At 38.3% G+C, this 25617-nt stretch overlaps 1 protein-coding gene across 1 annotated transcript in view; it reads right to left on the bottom strand.

Moving 5' to 3' along the window:
- Positions 1 to 25617, bottom strand: part of pcdh1a (protocadherin 1a) — an 83081-nt gene that overhangs the window by 21494 nt on the left and 35970 nt on the right. The window lies entirely within an intron of this gene.

The raw sequence follows: 25617 nt of genomic DNA, 5'->3' as shown, positions 1-25617 counted from the left end.
GATTAAAAACTACACTGCCACATATTTTTTATTATAAAAGAATCCTGGTATGTCAATACTGTAAAGAAAGAGGAGGTGTAGATCCAGGGTACAGGATGTGCAGAATGTTATTCTTTGTCAATCTAATCAGAAATATCAATGTCAAGTGTCATTTTCACAATTAAACTTATATTTACTTGGCTAGAGGTAGACTCTGTACAGAGATATATAAAGGGATTCCTATGTATGGAGAGAATGTCTATACGTTCCTACTTATGTGAAAGCAAACATTATAAACGAGCGAGCGTCACAGAGCTTAAGAATGTGAGAAGCATTATTATTGCTGTTATTACCGTTATTTCTGAGAGAAAAAGTTTCATTTTCTGAATCTGCCACTGCCAAATTAACTCTGATGACAATGATTGGTACACTAATCAGTAGCCCCAGTGAGATACTTCCTATCTCCATATTTTAATATTTTCGTTTTCCACAGCTTTTGATGTTTAACCGAGTGGGAAGCTAGACAATATTTTTGCAGTTTAACTAAAAAGGAATCCCAAGAAGATCTAAATAAGGGGTAACAAAAACAACAAAAAAGAGCTTTGGAAATATACTTTATGACATTTACTATTTTGCCAGCATTAGAGTATATCATTAGACCTGCTTTTGCTGATAAATACTGCTGAGATTTGATGAAAGAATGAAAGAGTAAATGAATGAATGAAATACTGATGCAATCCTGAATTTGATAGCTTGAAGAGGAGCAGAGTGGCATGTAATAAATCATTCAAGATCACACCCTTTATCAAATTGAATGGCTTGTAAATACAGTTAGAAGACCATTAAATTTCCTCTTCCCAAGATCAGTTTACTAATGGCTACTTACCACCGATCCACAACAGAAAGATGACTCCTTACAGTGCACATACAATCGCGCTGTTCCCTCCACCCCCACACATGAGCACCTCTCGTAAAAGTCAGGAAAGCACTGATACAGCAGAACAGCAGTTCCTCTGCTGCACAAGTCAGCCCAGATCAATACCACGGGTCTGTGCTTTCTACCATTCAACCACTTTTCTGGCAAACAAATCCATGCTAGAAATCATTCGAACCATCAGCCTTTTAGTACATACACACCAGATATTGAGAAATGCTTTTAAAGGTAAGTGCTATCAACACAATGTTTTTAATACCGTTAGCAGGCTTCAAAATGTTTCCGGAAACCTGTTCATCTCCACATCATCTCAACCAGCCGTATTTTTCTCACTGCACAGATGCATCTCTTGGTCTTTCATTTAAATAATAATCATTTGAGTCCTGGGATGCATCATATTTTTTTCTCCCAGCAGTGCTACTACATCACTACATCAATAAATCATACATAGTTGACAGTAAGAAAGCTATCTTGGACCTCTCGGTTATCTGTAACATTTATTGGAACTCAAGCTAGATTGAGCAAGATTCCTGAAACATAACAAAACAATGGCTTTTTATGTCTTTGTTTGTGATAGTGATTTGTATGCTTTGTGCACAAATGAGAAAAAGAGGGCAATGAGAGGTTTTAGGGGATAAAAATATGACATTTGTTTTCTTTCTATTAAACATGCTCTTTGATTGGTGCATCTATACACAGTAACTTTTCTAACTGTAAAAAATGTACTTGTGTGTTGAGCTGAAAAATACAAAGTGAGAACACACTGTTTATCATTTCTCACAAAAAATGTAAATTACACTGATTTATTTAATTCAAATTCTGCAAATACTACAGTACAGACTGTGAAAACACACCACACTTAACAGGAACTTCTCTATCAAACCAGACAATAGTGAGTTATTCTACTATTGTTTCTGGTATCTGCAATACCAGACTGGAACAGGCAAATGATATATTTGAATGGTGCTTGATATATGATTGGAGGTTAGGGTCTGGCTCCGTGACTATTTAAATGTGAGGGGGCATTTAGTTGTTTAAATATGGACTCTTGCTTAAACTTCTCCTCAAGGCACCACTCCAGAGAGTCAGCATGTTTCCTGGGTATGATAACTAGCTAAGGCTGCAGAGATGGAAAAAAGATTCTCCTTTTAGTCAGAGCACAAATCCTTTGCCAGGCCTTGGGGGCTGCAGGGATGCGGCAAGACGGAAGGATGGAAGGGGAGGCTGAGCAGGAGTGGGGAGTTGGTCAGGCAGACACGAACGGCGCTTTGGCTGGAGGGGACAAGCAGAAGGATTAGATTCTGGGAGACTGAAGGCGGGAGAGTGGGATTGTTTGGGCATTGTGGTAGGAGTAAGAAGCTATGGGGCCGAGAATGAAAAAGGGGACATTTATGATGACATCTGAATTCATAACCCCATTTAGATTGCGCTGAAATGGCCTAATTTATAAGCCTAATATTATAATCCCAACACAGACGGAAAGATAAAGCAGAATTCTGTCTTTACAGGGGAATCAAGACACATTTTAGCATAGTAATAAACAGCAATCATATACTGCCTACCTAGAGCTGCCGTAGCCCTTTGGAGCCCCTTTTTTTCTGTCGGACTGCCAGAAATATTATATTCAACCTTCTGCTTCAAAATAATTTCAAGCCACACATGCTTACAGCTGAATGTTTCCATTAATAAACTTTTATATGCCATAAAGCCAGTAAAATGAAAAGTGATCAAGTACACTGTTTTGTCATATAAATTGGGTAAATTTCCCCTTTATACAATGGCAAACCGGCTGTCCTCCACTGCATTAAATAGAAAAAAATGAGAATGGCTTGGAAAGGTTTGTTATGTAAGTCGAGGTTACTCATTGTTAATTATAGATGTAATATAAAAACGTCCATAAGAAAAGACTTTTGACTTCATAAGCACTACACTTTATCTCCATCTCATTCTCCAATTGATTTGTACATGCCAACATAAAATATAGGCACACACATACAGTATACATCTAGTAGGGTGAATTATAAAGACCACACAATTTTACGACTTCTGTGTTGCCTCTGATGATGACTATATATCATATATTAAAACAATGGGACAACAATATGGCGTAACAACAACTGGTTATGGTTAAACTGATAAGGAGTGACATAGTCTGAAGCAAATAATCATAAATGATGATCTGTGTGAACGAAATCATGAGCTTGAGGCTTAAGGAAAGAGAAAACAGCTGCTCTGAACTTAAGAGTGTATTTTAGGTTATGTTGAGACTGGCAGCCCATATCAGATTTTTGGCACATGGAGACATCAGAATATGGGGTGGGGGGGTGGTATCTGATTTAAAAATTGGCTTTAAAACTGTCCTTTAAATCACCTACAATTTGACACAGAACAGTGACGTCATGTCCAGAGGGCTAACATCCCTGTTAGCTGGATGCGACTTCTGCAAAAAACATATATCAACCACCTCTGTCGCTAATGTTGTCTGGTGTGATGGAGGACTTCTGCACTGAGACAAGATATTGCTATGGTGTGAAGAGTGAGGGGATACATCTCCATTATTCACCCAGCCTGCAGCTTGCTGTTTTGTGTCTGTATTGGAAAAATGCACCACCAGTTTGCAAATGTACTCACGCCTATGTTGTTTCCACAGCAACTGACACAGATGGGTTATCGTTAATGGTTATATCTAATCACTTGCAAATAACAGTATGGACAGTCTGTCCTAAAGATTGGATTTGAAATAAAAAATAATGTATTTGCCTGCAGCTTGAATGAAGGAATATAAAGGGATTCCAGGGGCAAATAACTGAGCAACAAGGATAGCATTTTGGTGACTGTGGAGCATCTCTATTGCCATTGCTGATTTGTACCACTGATTCCTGATGGGACAGCAGACCCCACTGCTGTTGTGCTCTCCCATAGCACAGAGTTCCCGGTCCATTGTGAATGCCCCAGAGCTACCTGACACCACTCTGCTGTCAGGTGCCCTGTCATCCAGCCAAGCCTCGCTGATTGCCAGCACACAGGGCTGCTGATACTTATGCAGATGGGAAAACTTTTCCATCTTCTCTGACACTTTTTGAGCAGACTTCCAGCAGAGTCGCAGGTGAGTTAGATTTAGTGTTTGAATTTCTATCCCATGCTTCCAAGTTATTATTTGTGTTTTGACTAATCTGTATGTGAACATTTGATGACCAAGCTGACGACTGCATTGTCTGTACTTAAACTACCTTGTAGAAATAATTCCCTGGCGTGCTGTATTTCACAGCAAGCGACAGCTTAATGATTGGTACATATGAAGGGGAAGATACAATCCAAGTACATTTAATAAATATAACTCAAAAGATGATATTATTTTAGTAGAAACATACAAGTACCCTGATTTGATATGATTTTTAAAAACAGTACATCCTTTAATATCTAACCTGAGATTCAAAGCTTGAGGAAGCATCTAATCTCTGAGGCATTAACCTCTGAATTTTAAGCTAAGTGGTTGATACCCCATTTATGCCACTTTGATTGCATCTCCATTTATGCTACTCTGACTGCTTGCTAAAACATTTCTGGATCAAAGTAAAAAAAAATTGCATCATTTTTATGAATTAATCATAAAAATAATCCTTTTAATCATGTGCTAGATTGGTGAAGAGTAGTAAAAAAAAATAGATTATGTGCTATTTGCAGTAAAAAAATTAATCTAAATTTGCCGCTCTGTATTTCATTGCTATGAAGGGAAAATATAATTTTTCCAAAAGCTGATAAAATCACCAGAGCAAGTATCCCAACACTGTATTTAAAGAGAATATCTTATTACTTCCCGTGTCCAATGGGTAACAATGTATTTGTCACAGTTAGTTTGTTGCCAAATGTTTTTATTCAAATTTGTATTACACAGAGGTATTGTTAAAGCTGAATCACTGTGGCCAGTGAAACATACTGAATATTCAGAATTTCAGTTTGAGGAGCAAAGCACAACAAGCGCCTGAGTTTCATAATCAACTAAACATAACCATTGCTATGTTGTATAGCAACTTGGGTGCAATTTACTAGTGGAAAATGGCTTCTGCAAAGACATAGGGTGCAGTATCTTTTCTTCTAGTAAAAGTAAACTGGTAAAACGGGAGGCTTCAGAAGGTCAAGAATGTAGTCTGTGTTTCACAGAGAAACAGGTGGAGAGAAAGGAATCTACAAGGTTATGAGCGTGAGATGCATTTCATTTAGTTTACAATGGAGTGTTTTTAGTTAGTTGTGAAGCCAGGCAGCTATAGGATACTCTACTGGAATTCCCTCAACTTTTCAAGATGCAGAACCTATGTGGCCCTGTTTATCAATCCTGAGTTGAGGTAAGTCGTATGTGTACTGCAACTGGAAGCCAGACTTTTCCTATTGAACCACAGTTATGTGTCTCTCAGATATTATGAAATGGGTTTTCTGCCCATGTTAAAGGAAACGGCTGATGTCTCAGTGCCCCTGTGATATGAAAAATTCAATTTAAAAGGATGAGAGAAAGAATGGTGCACGGCCTATTTTCATTCCCCCACACTGTGAGATATGAGAATGATGTTCTGTTGTGTGGAGGAAATGATGCCAATCGTACTGCAGAGAAATTCCTTCATAATTCAATTCAATTTCTTCTAAATCCCAATGGCAAGCTCCTCTGCCAAAGAGAGGCAGAATGACAGAGACAAAAAGCAAGGACTAGAGACTAAGATGGAAGAAGAGCGACTAAAGATTAAGACTGAAACAATGGAGAAATAGAGACACAGAGAGCAGCCAGACTTACTGAAAGGTAAGAGGAGGAGACAGCAATACAAAGTGGAGGGGAAGTGGATAGAAGAAAAATGTTTTAGTAATGATTAATTTTGATCACTGTGACATTTTAAGTATTGCCAACTAATTTTCTTTAATTTCTTCTCTGCAGCGACAGAAGCAGAGAAAATATTTTTTTGTTGAGATCTAAAAATTGCTAATTCTTGGGAAGTAGGCTAACGTATAGTAGCCCATAGTATATACATTTTCTTTTATTCTAAATGTAGCACTAGTTACAAAATGTGCATGTAAACTCTTTGATAGCCTGTGAGAGTTCCCTGAGTGTGGGACCCAGATTTTCCATTTAGTTACAATGTGTGTGAGTACATCCTGGCTCTGGCATTGTGGGCGTGTATGCAGGAATCAATGAGCTGCTGCCTCTGAAGGCACAGAAAAAATGAGCTGCACCAACAAATATGACAATGAAGAAGTGCACCTCTCAGTGTATGCAGCAAGCATAAAACCATAAAGACTGAAGCAGTTGCGACGGAAATGCATATGGAACTGTTTTTATTTTCCATCCCACCATTATGTCCTCCATTCTCATCCCATCTACTGCTCTCTTCTCTCCCTCTCCCTCTTTTTCTCCACAGGCACACACACACACACACACATACCCACACACAGTTGTTTTTGTAGGTGCAATAGCTCCAAGGCAAGCAGCGTGGAATTGGAGTCTTCAAAGAGTCTTGGATTATCAAAGAGACACAGCTACCAGAAAACTAGGGGACACGTTGGAGAGGGGGAGGGAGGAACATAAGCGAGAGGCGGGGGTTGGTTAGCATGGGGTGTGGGTGGAGGATGAAGTGATCAGACAGGGGAGAGGTGGGGGTGAGGGGTGGAGAAAGACCAGAAGTCCCTTTGTTCAAGTACTGTAAATGGAGAGAAAAAAAAGGCTGGAGTGAATGCATTAAAAAACAATCACATAGACCTTAATGGTCTTGATAGGCAAGACTGAATTCGCATTCTTCACTGTCTGCGCCGCCACCTATTCTGGAGTATTTTTTTTTTTTCCTACAAAGAGAATTTCATTTCAATGGGACCACTGGCCTTGAAATACCATAATGTTGTCACAGTAAAACCAAGTATTACTGCAGCAGGACCCACCATGTGTGAATATAGCTGCCACATCTAATGACAAATCTGACTGTTCACGCCATTCCATATGACAGGATGTGGGAGTGCTGGTGTGAATGCCTCACCCTGCGACAAAAAGCTCTCCGTCAGCCCCTCTGTCCCACAATGAGCTATGGATGTCTTTTTTTTCCATTACAAGAACACCTCTCACTATAGAACACATTTCAAGTCAGTGTATGAAACTGATTCTGGTCGGTTCACTGCTGTCAGCTACGGGGCATCATCCAGCAATGATCCTGTCCCACTGCCCCAGCTACCACACATAAACCTCCCACCTTCGCTGACCTGGTTTGAACTAAATTAGGGTAATTTAGTGTATGATGAGAGCGTAAAATGCTACTAACACACAATGTCAAAAACAAATCAAAGTACAAAAAGTAATCTTCCTCTCTCTGCACAACTCTTCTTGAAAAATGTGGTTCTTGTGAAAGACGGGTGTTCCCCCTGCCTGCATCCATTTGGTAATTGGAGTGCCATGACATCGTTTGCTTTGACACAGGCAGAGGAGTGTGAGTATGAGAATAAGAGTTGTGTCTATGCAGCACAAACTGTTACTGAACTCTGCAAAATTGCATTTGCACCTCTATCTACACAGACCACATGTGCAGATGTTCTGTGCAGGTTTAATGGCATCAGTTAGGGAAGGCACACATGACATGTGCACATAACATAACAACAAAACCCAAAGCCGCATAAACAAAGTCCAAAAAATATAATCTAGACTGCTGTTTTTAAGCCACTGTTAGCTGATACAATGACGTGTGTGGAGAGTACACATGCAAAATTAAGAAAAAAGCAGGGAAGTGCACTGACAACATAGGAAACTGATAAAATACCTGCCATTCTAAGTATGGCGACTATCCAGCATACTGTTATTTTAACACAGTTTTTACTCATATCTAATGATCAAATAACCATTTAGTTTGTGATTCAGTCTTTTTTCTGACATAATGAAATATGATGATGGAATGGGGAAACACAAATGTAATATTCTTTGGTGTCAAGAGAGATTTGGAGTGGAGGGATACGCTTTTGGGAAGCCAGAGAAAGGATCAGTGGTAAAACTTAATTGGGAAGGGCACAGGATTAAAATTTTGATTGGTTTAGGGTTTGGATGGTGATGTCTTTCTACCGATACTCTCATTGTCTTAAACTGTGGGGACCAAATATGCTAATATCAGCTCATAGGGCCAAAAGAAATCTTATAGAATGAACACAGTGTTTAGAGTTGGGGGTTTGCTGGCCATGTGCTACTAGACACTCTGGAAAGGAATCAATGCTCCGGACAGAGACACAAGAAGGAAGTAGAGAGGAGAAAAGAAGGACAAAAGATAGAGAAAAAGAGGAAAATAGAGTTAGAGGAACATACGGTTAAGATGGAAAGGATATGGAAAAGCTATCCTCCGCCACAATGGAAAGGAAAAACAGAACTTGAAGAAAGAAGGGACAACTTGCCACAGTAGAGAAGATGCTGATCTGAAGTTAGAAAATAGTTTACCATAGACAAGTGATGTTATGAAGATGTCCAGATAAATAACTGAAAATAGCAGGAGAGTGAAATTCCACAAGAAAAAGAAGATGAATATGACATAGGAGGAGCTTTATGGATGGTTACTCTTTGGGTCAAACCAAAGAGGGTCAAACCTTTTGACCCTTGCATGTAACAGTTTTAATAATACACTACAAAAGTTTGATCATATCAGCGTTGGGTTTTAAACACTGAATGGGTGTTAAATTTTCCCATGTTCATCCATTCCCCATCAGGCTTTAAACAGTTATTTGTGTTTTAAATATCTCGTTGGCATTTACTGAAATATTGACGCTTTTTTTTTTTTTTTCAGTTACCGGATTGATGATTTATGGGATTGTGACCTCACATTTCCATTTATACAATTGTCCTTTGATGTCTGTGTTTCTATTATAATATATACCGTGTAAAGTATTTTATTAGTTAAGTGTATTGTTTTTATTTCCCCGACGTAAAGGGTTCAAGTTCAGGTTGACTCATTCAGATTTCATCAGTTTCTCTTTGAGTGATTAAGCTCCATAAAACTCAACTTGTTTTAGTTGCTCCTTAGACATTAACACTGCCTTGGAGGCTGAAGTATATTTGCAGCCTAAATAATTTCAAGCAACTACAACAGGTGCATTTAGAAGAGAACTGTTGTGAATTAGAGTGACTACATTGTAACTTGGAGTCAGGCCAGCAGCTTGTTTCACTTTAATATACATACAATATATGTGTATACAATATATATGTATATACATACAGTATATGTATACTATATGACCTTCATGATCACTTTACAATCTGAAAACTGCCTGCAAAATCGAAACACTACAAATATAGCAGTAGTTATCTTTATATTATGTAGTTGTGAGAACCATTGCCTCCCAACATAACAATGGATTCACATCACCACACATGAAAAACATGGTGACAGTGATTTTAATACTTCCAGAAATTTGGTTTAAACTTAAAACCTGACACCATCTGACCTCAGCAGGATATTTTAGGTGGCATATATTTGCACTGTGTGACACTGCACCTCTGAAACAAGAACATCACTTCCCTCTTTTGTGAGAAACAGTCAGTGCTGCACAAGTGTAGAGTTCACTGCTTTTAACAGGAGTGAAAGGAGCGGATTTTATTGGCTATGATAGAAGCCAGCTCTTACCACAACTATCATATGTCATTTATCCTAATCTGGCCTCCATTACTGTACTGCAGGTATAAATATTTTGGTCAAACCCAAATGATTTAACACTGCTAGCTTGAGCCAACATCTGGGCTTAAAGTTTGAAGTAGAGTCCCTAATTTTCTATCCCAAAAGCAATAGAAACCAAGTTTTGCATAAATGTCTGGAATTGGCCCCAAAGTTTGTCAGATCACATCTGGTCATGCTCCATAATGTTGCTGAGCAGACGCTTTGGCAGCTTTGCAAATTGCGATATCTGTGTGTGTTTGGCCTATGGGTTCAGAGCCCTCTAATGGTCAATTGCAACTATATTTTTTATCTACATAATGTCCTAGGGGCAAGTTTCCAATTCAATCTCCAACAAGCTGTGGTCCTAAACAAAACTGAATTAAAGGCAAGCAGAATTTAAAGGCGGTACTTTAACAGAAAGACACGAAAAGGAGCAAAGTCAATAGACCCGAGAGATCAAAGAAACACACTCATTTGGATTGTTTGGAGGTATGCTACTAAAATGTATCAATTTGTTACCTGAAAGTAGGGCTTTTTTGGGGGGTGCTCCGGTAGCTCACCTCAGCTGGTGGAGCGCATGCCATTTGAGTCCTGGGTTCAATTCCAACCTGCAGCCCTTTGCTGCATGTCATCCCCACTCTCTCTCGCTCTCTCTCCCTTCTTTCCTGTCTCTCTTTGCAGCTGTCACTGTCTAATGAAGGCAAAAATGCCCAAAAACTTTTTTTTTAAAAAAAGAAAGAAGGGCTTTTTTGGTATCAATTCACAGCCTTGTCTGACATGGATTATGGCTGATATTTGTAGTGCACAATACATTTGTTACTATTTGTTTTAGCTTGCAAGCAGTTGCTTCAAGTTCTGTGAAACCAATCAATATTTACTGTCTTTAAGCCCAGAGCAGAAGTTGCACAGTCACCACACCTTAATAGCTGTCTTTGGGCCAGTATACACTTTGTCAGTGTACTCATGTCAGCAAGGAATGGTAAGCTCAATTTAACAAGTTTGATGTTAAGTACCCACTTAAACGTTCTGATACTTGAAGTACATACTCTTAGCAGATTGTAGATTAGCTTTTTTCATATATCTCCATTTCCTATAATATACAGTAAAATAAGCATCTTCCAAACTGTCTCTCTGAAAGACATACCAGGAGTTAATAACGCCAGAGGGGAAAGATAGACAGAGAAGAAGATGGGCTGATGGGGGAAGTAAAAAATCAGACATGAGAGAAATTAATCCTCAATATCCACTCCCTGCTGGGTACCTTATTGCCTCTCAAACTTCCCATATTCAGAGTTAATATCTCTATTGCTGCAGCATCTGGCTGAGAAGCATGCATATACTTCCATTTGTTTGAACTGGAACATAATTGGATTGGGGAGAGGGATGAAAAACCCTTCAACCATACTTAAAACTTTTTTTTCTGGCCATCCTCTAATATGTGCATGAGAGTGTGCGATTCTGTGTTTCAGCGTGCGTGTGTGTGCATGCACATGTATGCGTTGCTAATAATAGCATCTCTCATGGTCTCGCTTGTCTTGATTTGTTACCCTGCATCCGAGATGTCCCGATTGGCAATACATTCTGAGAGCTGGACGATTTCGGAAGTGTGTCTGCATCTCATTCTTGCACTCAAAGTAATCATTTCGATGCAACTTGAGGGGGAGCCCTCATGCTCCTCCATCTTATCAAGGAACTGAAAAATCATGCTTAATTAGATTCACAGTGACCTTTTTCATCTCTGGCTACAAGCGCCCAGTCACTGCTGAAGCAGGATGTGTTCTCAACATTGATCTTTCTGCAGACCCGGGGATTGAGTAGAGCCCGGCGCAGTGAAACAGGGCAGAAAAACAACATATCAAAAATCATCAGATGAAGAGATTACTCTGTTTGAGTGAGCTGCTCTGTGTGTTGAGGCCTTTAGGAGTTTGCGTGTTTTTGTGAGAAGAGCTCTGTACTCCACCTACTGCATCTCAATCACAGTGCAAACAAACTCACACACATGTATCAAAACCTGCCCTCTGTCTCATCACCCATTTGCCAGACATGCACATGTAATCCTATTGCATTTCTCATTCTCAGATCCAACCTCCAACTGCTTCTCCTTTTGCATCCCACTACCCTGCAACTGACCAATGATCTTCCTGCAGGCTTCAAGCAAAAGATGACATACAACTTCCATCCAGAAAAAAAAATTGAAATCTTGAAAAATATGAGCAGATTTGTGTTCGTCACAGTCTCTCTGCAGCTTTGGTAATACTATGGGGGAATACAGTAGACACAGTTGATACAGATATGGTATGATATTGATGACAGATTTGATTAATCTACTGATGGAATTTTGGTGGAGTGCTCCACAATGGGCTTTAGACAGAGGCCCAAAGCAGAATAGCTAGTATGAATTCTCTATTGCCATATCCTTTCAGAGCTAATTTGAGTTATATCTGACATATTTATGGCTCATCATGTCATATCGTAGCCATCAGAGTACAAGCACCATGAACCATTTAAATACTGTGGGCCATGCTGTCATCTCCTGTTAGTAACATATGTCTGATAGATGCATAAGAAGAGGCACTCAACTTGATTCTTTCATAGTGCTGCAGAGAAGCTTGAGCCCAGAGTTGGTGAATTTACTGGCAGGAATGATTTTGCAAGGAGGCCTATTTAGTTGAATAAAAAATTGACAGCTTTATATTGAATGGAATGCATGAGGGGCAGAGATACTGGAAGCATAGGGAAATTCAACAAACAGGAGCCTTATCTGCAGGGGCGTAGCACAAAATTCTGGGCCCTGTATATAGGAATTCTCTATGGGCCCCTCCCCACATCCACAGCTATTCATTCTAGTATCTTTGTGGGCCCTCCTCACATGAGGGCCCTGTATACTCAGTCCTCTTTGTTCCCCCAGTCTTATACCCGTGCTTATCTGGATACAGAATGGTACAATATCTTTTTAAAGAAATAGAAAAGTTAAGAGTTGCACCCAACAAATCTATAATGATCCTTTGTGTGCACCTTAACAGAGTTGCCTGGCAACAGAACTAGAGCTCTGCAGTGAATTTAAGTGTCAAATGAAATACATTTGTAATCCAAAGACAACATGGATTACATTTTAGACAGTAGAAGTGCCTCTTGGACAAGATTTCAATAGCTAAGGTGGGCAAAGTGAATTGGAAAAAGTCAAATAATTTTCTGCACCTTAATAACTTCCAGAACACCGACTCGTACCTGAATATGTATGGTTGAATGATCACAAAATAAGCACAACTAATTAACTGTGTAGTTTTAAAATGGGCTGTCTTAATGGATGCAGTTATTCATCTGCCTTCAGCTGGAATCTATGAAATATCATGGGGGTGGACGTGAGGCTGATAAATCATGATAGCATATAGATCAGTGTCATAACTTTTCTCCTCCGAATTATTGATTAACTCAATCGCAGAGCTGCTGTTTGAAAACACATTTCCTGTTTCTATTTGGCCACTAAAATCTGCTTGATAAATATCACATCAAAAATGGGTTCACGGAAAACAATGCTTCTAATATGCTTTATGTATGAACAAGATGAAAAGTCTAAGAAACAATCTTGCCACCCCCCAACTTCACACCCCTTTCTGTCTCAAACGACACCCACAAACACACATAAATGCAAATGTTTTATAAGCAGACTGCTTATTTTCTCCTAAACAATGTTAAGCATTTACACAAAGGGACCCAAATGAGCCTCTGATTGAAGACAGAATCAATGCCCAAGCAACCCATCACAGAGCCTCTCAGTCCCACATATGCATGATTAATACATCAAACAACATCAATTCTCCTTACTCTTCCACTTTAAATGAGCACACACATGCACGCCCACATACACAGTATACAGACACCCCTCCCTCCCCACACACACACACATGCGCATACACCCCCACGCACACACAGACACAATATACCCAAATCCTTATAGGACTGCACATGAACACACAGACACTGCCCCCTCCATCATGGTTAATACATCAAACAGCATTAGCTTCCTGGATTCCTGAAGCTTAGACAGACACGGTTCTGACAGCCCATGATTCCTCACTGGCTGCCTCCCCCTCCAGCTTCCCCACTTTCTTTATTCCCTATGAAGTCTGTTTGGGTGGTTACAGAACATGCTGCCAAAATAGATTCACTTACATATTACCTTTGCTTTTTGTAAGCTTGTATAATGTCATGTTAGAAAGCCATCGCTACAATAAGATGACATTGCCGAGGAGCTTTAGAGGCTTGGGAGACGTAACAATAATAACCGCAAGCCCTGATCAACAAACTCTTTATTTCATGAGATTTCCATATTCTTCTGACATCAGCAGGTATTTATAACCACATATATCCAAGAGTTGCTTTTGTACCGTCAGTTAATGGAAATAAAATGGAGTTCCATATCAGCATAAAACCAACAGGCCATCAAATGCATTCAAATCTAACCTTTACAATTCAAATGGGTTTTTTTGGCCAGTCATACTATAATATCAATGAATACTCACTGACTGAAGAGAGCAGGTGGTCTATTGGATCATGGTCTAATAAAATGGACATTCATTAGTATGTCTTTAGCGTAAGGTCCTCTGTAATTACCATGAGAGGCCTGTATCCTTACAAAGCAATTCTGCATTTAGATCTCCATTTGATTTCATGGTGCTTTCAGCAGGATATTGATTTGGACTTGATTTTAGACATGAGAGCTATTGTCTTTCTAAAAATTAGTAAACCAGAATATTTGACATTCCTGTATTGAACCTCCCACAAAGGAAGTATTAGTCGTAGCATACCACCCCTAATACTATTGACAAACTGTCCGTTTTTGTGATGCTTTCAACATCACATGAATAAACATGCTGTTCCCTCCAGTCTACATCTGTTTTCATCTCACTGTGTACTATCACAAACACTATAGCAGGCCTAACATTTCTGAAAAAAATTAAAGCCCAGTATTTACCTTATTCCCATACAAACTACACCATGCTGTTATCTGTAAACTGATGTGGTATCTTTTGTTATCTAATCATTTTTTTAGAGTGAACAAGTGATTTACAAGGCAGACAGATGCAGCACTGATATACCTTCATTGGCTTTAAGTAGTAACGTTAAGGCACTTAGCAGATTGCTTCATGATTTTGAATGGTATCCAATGAGTATAGCTCCTTAATAAATACAAAAACAAAATGAAAGGATGTTGTGTGTGTTATGGATAGCCTACTGAGCTGCTGATAGTGTAGCTTAAGTGCAGAGAGACTCACATGTGGTCTGCTATACTGCAAATCCTCAAAAAGAGGATAAAGAGGCTTTAAAATCACATTTACAGCACAGGAGCAGAATCCTGCTGATAAATACAGATCATGGTATTTGACCCTGTCCATCAGCACATTGAAAGGCTCATGGCTTCTACACTATAGCCAGCCTTTGTCACTAACAGATACGGGGCAACACTTTGTAAATAATAGTACCAGTTTGTGAGACCTAGGGAACAACTGGGGGCAAGACAACTATGACTCCTGAGTTTTCCAGAATTCTGCTGTTCTGTAGTTTGACCTTTTATTTGGTCTATTAAATGAAAAACATGATCTTGATTTTAACTCTCAGACTTGTGTATGAAAAAGGCAGAATGCAGAGCCTGCTGTGAAATATGTTAGGTCACACAGATCGATGGGCTTCCTAAAAGCCAGCATGCCATATTTGTTCCCTCATAACATTCAACAACAACCTTAAATGTCAATACTGATCACCATCTGCTAGACTTTTTCAGTACTACCTGAAAGGAATTAACTTCACAAGATTACAGGAATCCAATGGCAGCAGGAGCATGGATCTTACTCCTTTAGCCATGGACATATTGTTATTGCTGAAACCAATAACCTATAGTGTGTTGCTAAGACATTCCTAAGGTAATATGAAACCTGTGACCTTTATTGGACCAGTGTGTCACAATGGGCTTTTTAGTTAATAATACAAACAAGATACCAACTGTGTGATTAGCTGTGTCTTTGCACAGAAGCATAACCTGCAGTTTAATAATATCTGGCAGAAGATAATATTTTATATTTATTGATATTTAGCCCTGCAGAGGGCTCAAAGTGTATAGCTGTTTATGAATTCATAGTTCTGTTTTCTTGGAGAGAAAACACTCTCAAAGCTGTAATGAATATAATTAATGGATATGGAAGTGATTTTTAAGGGTGAGTTTGTGTTTTATCAGCCTTGAAGTTTCATTGATTGAAATATTGTATTGTCCCCACTATCTAACAGGAAGGAAGACTGGTGATTGGTTCCTCTGTCTACCCATTCACCTTGCATCTGATTTGGACAAAACAGCAGGAAATAATGCATGCAATAAAGCATTTTCAAAATAAAATTATTTGGCTTGACTACAGGGCATACTTTCCAAATCTTTACATACATACATATAACATTCTGTATGCAGGGACACAGCTCTTAACAGCTGCATCTCTGTGAGTTCATATCATACATATCCACACTAGCTTGTCAGAGGGGAATTAAATAATTAATTTGGATGGGAAAACATCATACATGAGCTGGCATCGCATGTTTATAAATTTTTTTATGTGACAGATACACAGCATAGAAAATTCACTGAAAAGAGTAGCATTTATAGGGTATAGTTTACAACTCTTGTCCCTAGATGGACTTCTATAAAAAAATATATATACAGTGCAATGAAAAACTACATATATGTACAAAACACAAACTATAAACAGAAAAAACTAATAAAAATTAAAGTTCCAGAGAAGTGCATAAAATTCTAAGTTGCCTGATCACACTTCAGAAACAGCTTCAAATTAGTTTTAAAATGTTCCCTGGTATAAGCCTTTTTGAGGTCTGTATTAAGGAGTTCCACATATTTACCCAGAGAATAAAGAAAATTCCCCAACTAACTGAGCCAGAAACCCTGAGAGGTTTCACCACGTCAATGAGCACATGGAGCAGTTATATAAACATTTATATATACAGTAAGTCTGGCAAAGTCAATGAAGTTGTTGTTCTTAATGTCTTGAGAACATGGGAATAATGAGGTCTTAGTATGAGATCTGCTGACTACTGATCGTCTTAAGAGTCTTGATTATTGTAGAAGATGCTTGAAACAATTAACTTCCACACCAAATGAAATGCAAGAAAAATCACTGAAAGCAAAAAGCTTCTGTTTACATAAAAATGATCAATAGTTTCTGATGAGTCCAAATGTACTAAAGTTAGGTTTTGCAACCTTGCTCACCATTTGTGTTTCTAAATGAGAATCTCACATAAGAACAAGATATTTCATTTACTTCAGAAACCTGTTTTGTAGATTGTCCTTTCACAGTCAATTTTTATTTATTAACTTAAGGTGAGGGCCAACCCCTGGGTGAAAAGCCAGAAACTGCAGTTTTCTTGGTGTTAAGTGTTAGATACGAGTTTTCCAACAATAATGCTATAGATTGCAGAAGCTGCCACAATGGTATACTACATGATACATCAGCTACGTATAGAAAGCTTCAGCTACACAGACAATAAAGCTACATTTTCCTTATTTTAAATCTAAACTGATTTACTGCCATTGAAATTCAAACACTGTGGATCATCAGGCCTGGGTTGATAATCGTGTTATTTGATGCCGATAATGAACAACCACCCTAGGAATTCAGCTGTGTTTTCTTCCTTCAGACATTAGAAGCATATGAGAAAAAAATAGCTCTATTTCCCTCGTGGCATTTTAGTGACATTTTGATGTGAAGCGTCTCTAGTGAGTTGGGCAGAAATCTAGTATATATGTTCTAATAAAAAATCTTCTGCGCCTGACAACCACCTTGTATCATCTATCTCAGATCGACCGCTGAAGCCAAAATCCAGATGACCACCCTGAATCAATAAAACGAAATTAAATGTGTGTTCTTTACCTAATCTTCATAACGTTTCTCTCATAACTAAAGTGTGTTTTCATGGTGTGTTGGTGGCTAACGCTACTCATGGGCTGATGGAAGCAGTGGCAGGGAGGTTAAGTTTCAGAGTAAATACAGTCATGGCAGGTTCTCACGAGTGTTGGAGGTAGTTTGTCATGCTTTTCCCATTTCCAAAACTGAATGAGAACAGACCTGGATGACTCATTGGCACTACAGTAGTAGATTCCTGCTTTATTTATGAGAGCTAGAGGTTTTCTCCTGCGTGTCTCCTCGGCCCAGTGATTCATGAATGGACTAGACATTGTGGAGGTGCATTGGGAGCAGTGGATATTGAGGATTAATTTCTTTCGTGTCAGACTGTTATTCCCAACCCCCATCAAATCCATCTCTTTCTTGCTCTCTACAATGACTTTCCCATTTCTTAGTTTAATAGTGTGAAGGACAATTATTTGTCCACTGCCTGACAAATGGTCTGAATATTACGATAGAGCAACCGTCTGATATAATGTAGTATATATTATGTTGTTGTTGGTGGGTAATGATCTAGACACCACCAGTCAAATTGTAGCTTGTTTTTTAAAGCACATGTAGGGTTTCATTACTTGCATAGTGGACCAAGGCAGAAAGAACAGTCTATTATTCTGCAGACTGATGCAATCGAAGGTTCAAAGAATGAAAAATGCAGCTAAGCTCAATTATGTCCTGGCTATAGCAAGATCTGGGCATTTTCTTGCTCTCTGATTAAACTGCATTGTTATGGTGATCACATGGGGAACGCCCACTTGTTTGATTGGCCTAAATGACGAAAATCATGCCACATCCTGTCACAGCTGGAAGTGATAGACAGTTAACTTGAAATGTAGCGCGTGTCTCCTGTTTCAGTGACACAGTAGGTGTCCAGAGGAATCTTTGAAATAGATGAATATGTCCTGGTTTCAACAGTATGTATCCCCAGATACTCAGTTTTGGCAGATTGTTAAATATTCCTTTCTATGTAATGTTTCTTCTGCATCCTGACCCACAAAAATCAAACCATAAAACAAACAGCTATAACCCCATGTGGGGTTATTTCTGCAGCTGTTGATGGTTGCTCAGTTGCTGACATACCAGTCAATCACAACAGAAATAGTTTGAACTGTCCTCACGACATTGATTCTGAAGCAACTCCTGCTGTCTGACAGGAGAGATTGCTGACATTTTGCATTTTACCTCACCAAAGACAAATTGTTCAATAAAGACCCCTATCTTGAATTCCTTCTATCTTTGGCTCATACTTAGGCAATTTATGATATTCAGAAACAAAAATGACAAGGGCTCTGTTAATATTTGTCTGTTGCAAATAAGGGGGATTTTAACCTATTCTGAAAGTACAGTGGGCCTGTGCAATGCTAGTTCATTTGTAAGTAAAGCTGTCATACACAGTAGTACAACTTTATGATAACTTTGGTTACTTTGGCCTGCATTTTGCCATTGTATTGCATACAGGTATCTACAGTATGTTATGCTGGACTCAACCAATGAGATCTGCCAGTAAAAAAGTTTTATAAAGTGCCAAAATCGTATTTGCTTAAAAGAAGTAAGTGCTGCAGACTTCAAAAGACCGATGCCACTATTTTCTACTGGTCCAGTCAGTGTTGTTATTAGACATCTTCCTGGCTGATCAATGTGTTAATTTGATTTATAAAGAACAAGATGTATTGAACTTAGCAATTACTAAGGGTTGTACAAAATGACTGCAGAGAAGCTCTATGCACACCCACAAAAACCCATTTTGTGTCCTAGTGTAGCTTTGATCTGTAAAAAACAGATGCAGATCTGTACACATCCTTTACATTCTAATCCCATTTTGGGGTATAATCTGTTCTCTCATAGTTATCTCATACTTCAACAGTCATTGTCAAATCTTGCAATTTTGACTCAAGAGCATGCCATATCACAAGTCTATCTCAGATTCCAGCTGATCAAAAGTGGTTCATCTCTGCTTCACATTATTCCTGGAAAAAATAATTTCACAACAGTAGGATTTGAAACTCAGCAATTTAAATGAAGTATTCAAGCTTTCTGATACACCTCTCTGGCACTGTTAATATTACAAGATAAGCTACTGGCTTGCAGGAAGCTGGAGCTAACAACCCTCAAAACAATGCATTATGTGCATCTTTTCTTATGTTATGGTGAAAATGGACTGGTCTGCACAATGTTCAGTCAATAAGTACATGGGCAATATTGCTCACAGACTAAGGCACCATAAGGAAGAGCTATGAAATGCAATGTTACTTCCAGACTCTTATTTATTTTCTATTTACATTTAGTAGATATTATTATTATGGCTGGTGGTTGGTATCTGTGATGCAGAATATAATGGCAGTGTCATACTAGACTACCAATATTATATGGTAACAACAATGACATTTATTTTTTTTTACATTTTAAACAGCCTTGAACACATAAAGTAGTAAATATCATAGTATGCTGATGATGAAAAGAAGGAGGGCATCAGTCTAACAAGGGCCAAGTCAAAGGTTTTGACTTTGTTTGCCAGTTATAGCACTAGATTATACAGTGTTGTAGTTCCCAAATCACAGCCTCAGATATGGTTGTTCTGCTAAAATGAATGTCAGATTAGCCAAGTATTGTAAAAAATGATTTTTCATTCAAGATAACTCCCACTGGAAAGAATAAGAACAGCTCTCCTCAGTCTGCAGTCAGACCTAACTAAATAGCCAGGAGGGTTATGAGGAGAACATAACCAACAGGACTCGGGTAGCCCTGGAGCTAACAGTGGGTTTACCATTAGATAAATATTAGAAGAAAGAGATGGAATAATTCCAAGCAGCTTGATGGCAGCAGAACAACATGGCCCAACCACTCTTTCTCATCATGACATCTCTTCTACAGCCAAGCGAATAATAAGACAGAATTTCCTTTCCTCTTCTTTCCATGTCTCACTCTCTTGCCCTGGTGCTCTGTCACTCACTGTCTGCGGTCTGCTGGGTGTAAGAGCATGTCTGACACATTTCCATTAGTGGGGAGACTATTCAATTACCATAGCTCAAGATATTTAAACCTTGCCAATTACTGAACATCTCCCCTTTAAATTATGCATACACTGAGCTGATAAGGTTGTGTGTAGTGATTTCTCTTTTTGACACGATGCAGTGTTCTGCTGTGTCCGAATTGCTTCTTCAAAAAGAGAGAAAGCATACATATTTGTTTAAAATCACACATCCATTCAGGCCTTGGATTTTACAATTATACTGGACATCTGTAGCCTGTATCCACAAGTGTTGTGGCCTGAAAGTTGTAGTCCACACCTGAAAGTGTTTTTTTTTTTTTTTTTCTGTGTGAAAAGTGCGAGGATGGTCAGATTTGCAAGGCTTTAGAATATACAGAATATGTTTTAGGGTGGTAAACTGCTGATTTCGCAGTGGGCTTTGTGATCACAAATCTGCTAATGCTTGGTAGTTTTCTCTTAAACAAGTAATACTCATTGGCTCTAATTTGTTTTAAGCCAAATCCAGTAGACAAAATTGTGTGTGCTCACCAAGAGCATCTGATCTCTTCCCTTGTATCCTAGCAACCTCCTCTATTTCAAATGATACAGTAACATTCACACATCCTCCTACTCGGCAATCCCACATACCTCTCCCTGCCCTCTGTCGCTGCACCTGACCCATTCCCCAGGTGAGCAGCTACCTCCAATCTCCTTCTAGAATTTTTCTTCATGGGGTATTCTGGTTTATAGGAGAATCTGCCTACTCATTGGACAGGCGTTCAAGAGAGAATATACTGTTTGTGCTGTGTAAATGAAAGACAAACTAAAAAACAAATATACAAAGGGGTGAAGGAACAGGGCAAAGTTATGAAGAATCTGCTGGAGAGTCCAGAAGATTAATTTAATTAAGAAGTTTCAGTGGTAGCTGAGTCATTCTAGTTCTATGGTCAATGGATTGTCATTGCCATACAATCGTTTAAATGGGTAAATATATATATATATATAAATGGGTAAATATATATATATATATATTATTTTATAATATATATATATATATATTATTTTTTAATTTTGCATTACATCATACAATTCTCTAAAATATTTTTTCTAAAGAATTGTAATAACTAATACTTTAAGCGTTCCACAGCTCTTAATTTTAAATTAAATGTTTGTCCTCCCTTAGCATTTTTGCCTTATGTTACTCATTATCTGTTGGAATAAATTACCTACAGAAGTCATTCAATGCCATAAATCCCTTCTTGCTTTTTAAACTAGGTGCTTATTACTTACAGTGTCATTCCTGACAACTCTGCTGCTGATATGTCTGAATATTTAAATATGCTCAAAATGTTAAATATACTGCATATTATTTTTCTACCTACATATAGCCAGCCACGTAGCAACCTTCCTTCCAAAAATGAGTTTTTAATGTTCTAAAATATCATCAAAAATGTATGCGACAGTGAAAAAGTGTCACATTATAAACTCACATTTCTGTCCTGCCACACATATAATATAGCCTATGAGTCTTTAATAAAACTTCTTCAAGAATTAAAACATATGAAGAAAATGTATTATTTCATCAACTGGTCTAATTATACGACTACTAATTATAGATTTAAATGAGAAGATTTTAATCCAAAAAGCACTTTAATAGATTTGATCAATAATGCAAATATACCATTAATTGGTACTCAGGGAAAAGCTTAGTTAGATTATATCCCTCTGTCTCCACAAAGAGTGTTGATACAGCATGCACTCAGCACTCAGCAATGGGAAGTAGTGACATCACATCCAGGAAAGAGATGCTACCTCCAGACTTTCAAACTGAGTCAGAGTCAGGACAGACAAAAAAAAACCAAACAGATGAATTGTGTCATTTGCTCATTAGTCTTAATGAACAAAAACACACCATGTCATTGCTTTCAACCGATGTTTGATAGCTAACCATAGGTCTATACTTAGTGTGATGTGTCTGTTTACAACTTAAATGCTAGTGTCAGCTAACTTGTACTAAAAATATCATTCTGAAGCTAACAAGCCTTTACTTTCATCACTAGTGTCTTGGCTCTACATACTGTATTATACATTATACAAACATGGTGATGCTTTTATTATTTATCCGCCACTAATGTTTCCAAGTAGATTTAGCAACCTTTTCCATACTGTAATCATACCTCAGTTGACATATGCACATAACTGTATTAGCAGTTCATGTTTAACAGACATAAACAATATCAAAACCAAAACGTTTTGTCACATGCATTGAAGATTTTATTTTTTTACTCTAGTAGAACCTTTCACATATTTAGCTTATGCTTAATAATAATTACATATGAACAAAGTTTTTAAGAAACTTTGTTGCAGGAGCTCTCTGAAATGAGCGTCACGTACACACAAGCCCTGACTGGGTCATGCACGATTCAATATGTCAAACATGTCATACAAACATCAAAAGAATTTAAAAAAAAAGGAGATCAACTTTCGGGTATTTCATTTTTTATCCATGTGTGTCTGTGAGATCCCTACATCTCCTGAAACTCTGGGTACAGTAAAAGCTTTGACCTAACTGCTGAAAACATTACAGAAACCCTCAATTATCAGAGAAAAAGCCAAGCCCAAGGAAGGGAACAATTAAGACCAGAATCCTTTGCAGGATTCTTTACAACAAGGAAAGACTTAATACCAAAACTGTAAAAACTGGGGGGCATCATACTGCCATCACCTAACTTCTGATCATATCCTGGAGAAAATTATATACAAAGGACCATTTTGATAAGAAGAAAAGGCTGACTTCAGGGAGAGGAAAAACTAAGCAGATGACATTTTTGCATTACATCAAATACTGTCACAAAGCCCTGAATCACATCATTTTTATAGACTCTTCAAAAATATTCCCATGGTATGGGATTCTTGACATAACAGCAAATGTCATCAAGATGTAGATTAGAGGTGTCAAGTTGTCTGCAATGGGGTTGTGGCATATTATTAAATACATGCCAAATTTAAACTGAATGTGTGAGGCGCATTCTCTTTCCCAACATATTCAATCATCACTATTGTGACTGGCAGGACAAAAACACTTTAAAGGATAAGATGCAGGAAAAAAAACATGCCAAGATTCAGAGTGAGCTTATTTTGTCATCTTGCTCTTAGCTGGACATTTTGATAAACAAAGTAAGGTCTCACTACAAACTTATAAATCATCTCAAATGAGTGTAGAAGATTAAGGACTTTCATGGAATTGTGTCTCCAAGAAAGCAGAAAAATTGAAGCCAAGGGAAACAGTATTCTCTTGTGAAAACCTTATGTCTTTCATAGGAATGAAGAAAACGAACTCTGGTACGCGTTATTACTTGTGAAATGAAGGAAATTAATTGAATTATATTCAAGTCATAAGGGTAATTGTTTCTGAGTCAATGGCTGTTTCCGACAGTGAGGCAGACAAGCTGAAAGACACAAACAAGCTTCCAGCTGGAGAGATATATGCACAAATTCACAGAATCAAGCTAATTGCAAATGGCTATAATCAAATACATACCAAGACAGTATTAAAAACACGCTGAGCTCCAACTATCTCTGTGCTTTTATCAGATAGATTTTTATCTAAACCATAAACCAAATGAAATAATCCAGACTCCATTATCACAACCAGACATCTTGTACACCTGTGCAAAGTTGACATTTTGGCTTAACCAGATAATATATGCAGAATGAAAAAGGAACAGTTATTATCATAACCTTAGCTTTTCCCTTAAGGGAATAAACTATATAGTGTTTTACAATGCTGAGCCAAGGGCACAGCTCACGAGGAAACTTTCCTCAATTAAAGATGGCTCGTCACTGAGACATCACAGGTGTCACACAGAGTACACACAGGTGCAGCATTTCCCTGCTTCAAAAAACATGGTTCACATTTATGATCTTTGGTCAGGTACAATTTTATGCCACAGGGTGAACAGGTTCAGAGTTACACGCACAACTGTACTGTCTAAAATGCAAACAAGTCCCTCCTCATTACAAATCAACGTCACAATATGAGACACTTAGTGCTCAGCTACAAACAATAATCCATAAGCTTAAATACATTTACACAGAGTTAGGATCAAACACATGTTACACAGTGTTAAATGCACAGAGAACACATGATCAAAGGCACCAGCTTTATGGAGGGCTATAGTCAAATGTAAGGCTTATCACACACTTGCAGAACATTGATTTAGGACATATGCTTATCAAGCACATACACAAACACTATTAAATGCATAGACTCTTTCTAACATATTCTTGGATCAGGGCTTTCTCAAACAGACCCTGAAATTTTCAGGTTTCTGATATATTGTATTTGAGCTTATCCATGTCTGCAGACTGTCTGCTACCCAGTTAACAAGGTGGAAGTAGTCAAAGGAAGCACACAACTGAGAGAGGATATAAGGAGCTTCTGTCAGATAACGAAAATACTGTGGTTCTTGACATAGAGTATATCACCCGTGCAAATCAAGTAATTGTGGATCTGTTTTTTTTTTGTTCACCTCTTGCTCAAAAGCAGATTACTGACTTCATTTCCTAGGTAAGCATTTCTGGCTTCAACAAGCCATATGGGGAGAATGGCAATAGCTGCTTGTGTGTTCTCCTAGAGGTAGTGGAGCCTTTCAATAACTTTTTGTAATCATCAAAGCTCTGAAACTGCCCCAGGTGGGGTACTGTAACTTAACACCTGATGACTGGTGATACCTTCAAGCCTTCAGTATAATTACTGTTCGGTCTAAGTGCAGTCAACATGGTCACACAACTGTAAATGGTGAAATAAGGACGTTCAATTTTTTGGGATATAGGGCTATGTCTTTGTGTAGGTTCAACGGTGAAGTGGTATTTTTCTAAGGTGCAGTGAGGGTTTTCCCTCGCCTGCACCTGTTTGGATTTTAGTGAACCATCATGTGCTGCATTAAGAAGAGAGGCACAGTACAGGTGTGTCACTGGCCATCCAGAGGTATCAAGTTTCAATTAATCTAGCACCTGAAGCATAAATATTTTTTCTTCTTGACAATGTGCCTTCATTTGACAGTCAGTGTAGAGATAGACAGGAAACATGGGGAGAGAGAGCGTAACAAAGGTCTCCTTGCC

This window comes from Siniperca chuatsi, linkage group LG14 (genome assembly GCF_020085105.1).
Source record: "Siniperca chuatsi isolate FFG_IHB_CAS linkage group LG14, ASM2008510v1, whole genome shotgun sequence".
Classification (NCBI taxonomy): domain Eukaryota; kingdom Metazoa; phylum Chordata; class Actinopteri; order Centrarchiformes; family Sinipercidae; genus Siniperca; species Siniperca chuatsi.
This window is presented reverse-complemented; position numbering and strand designations above follow the sequence as displayed.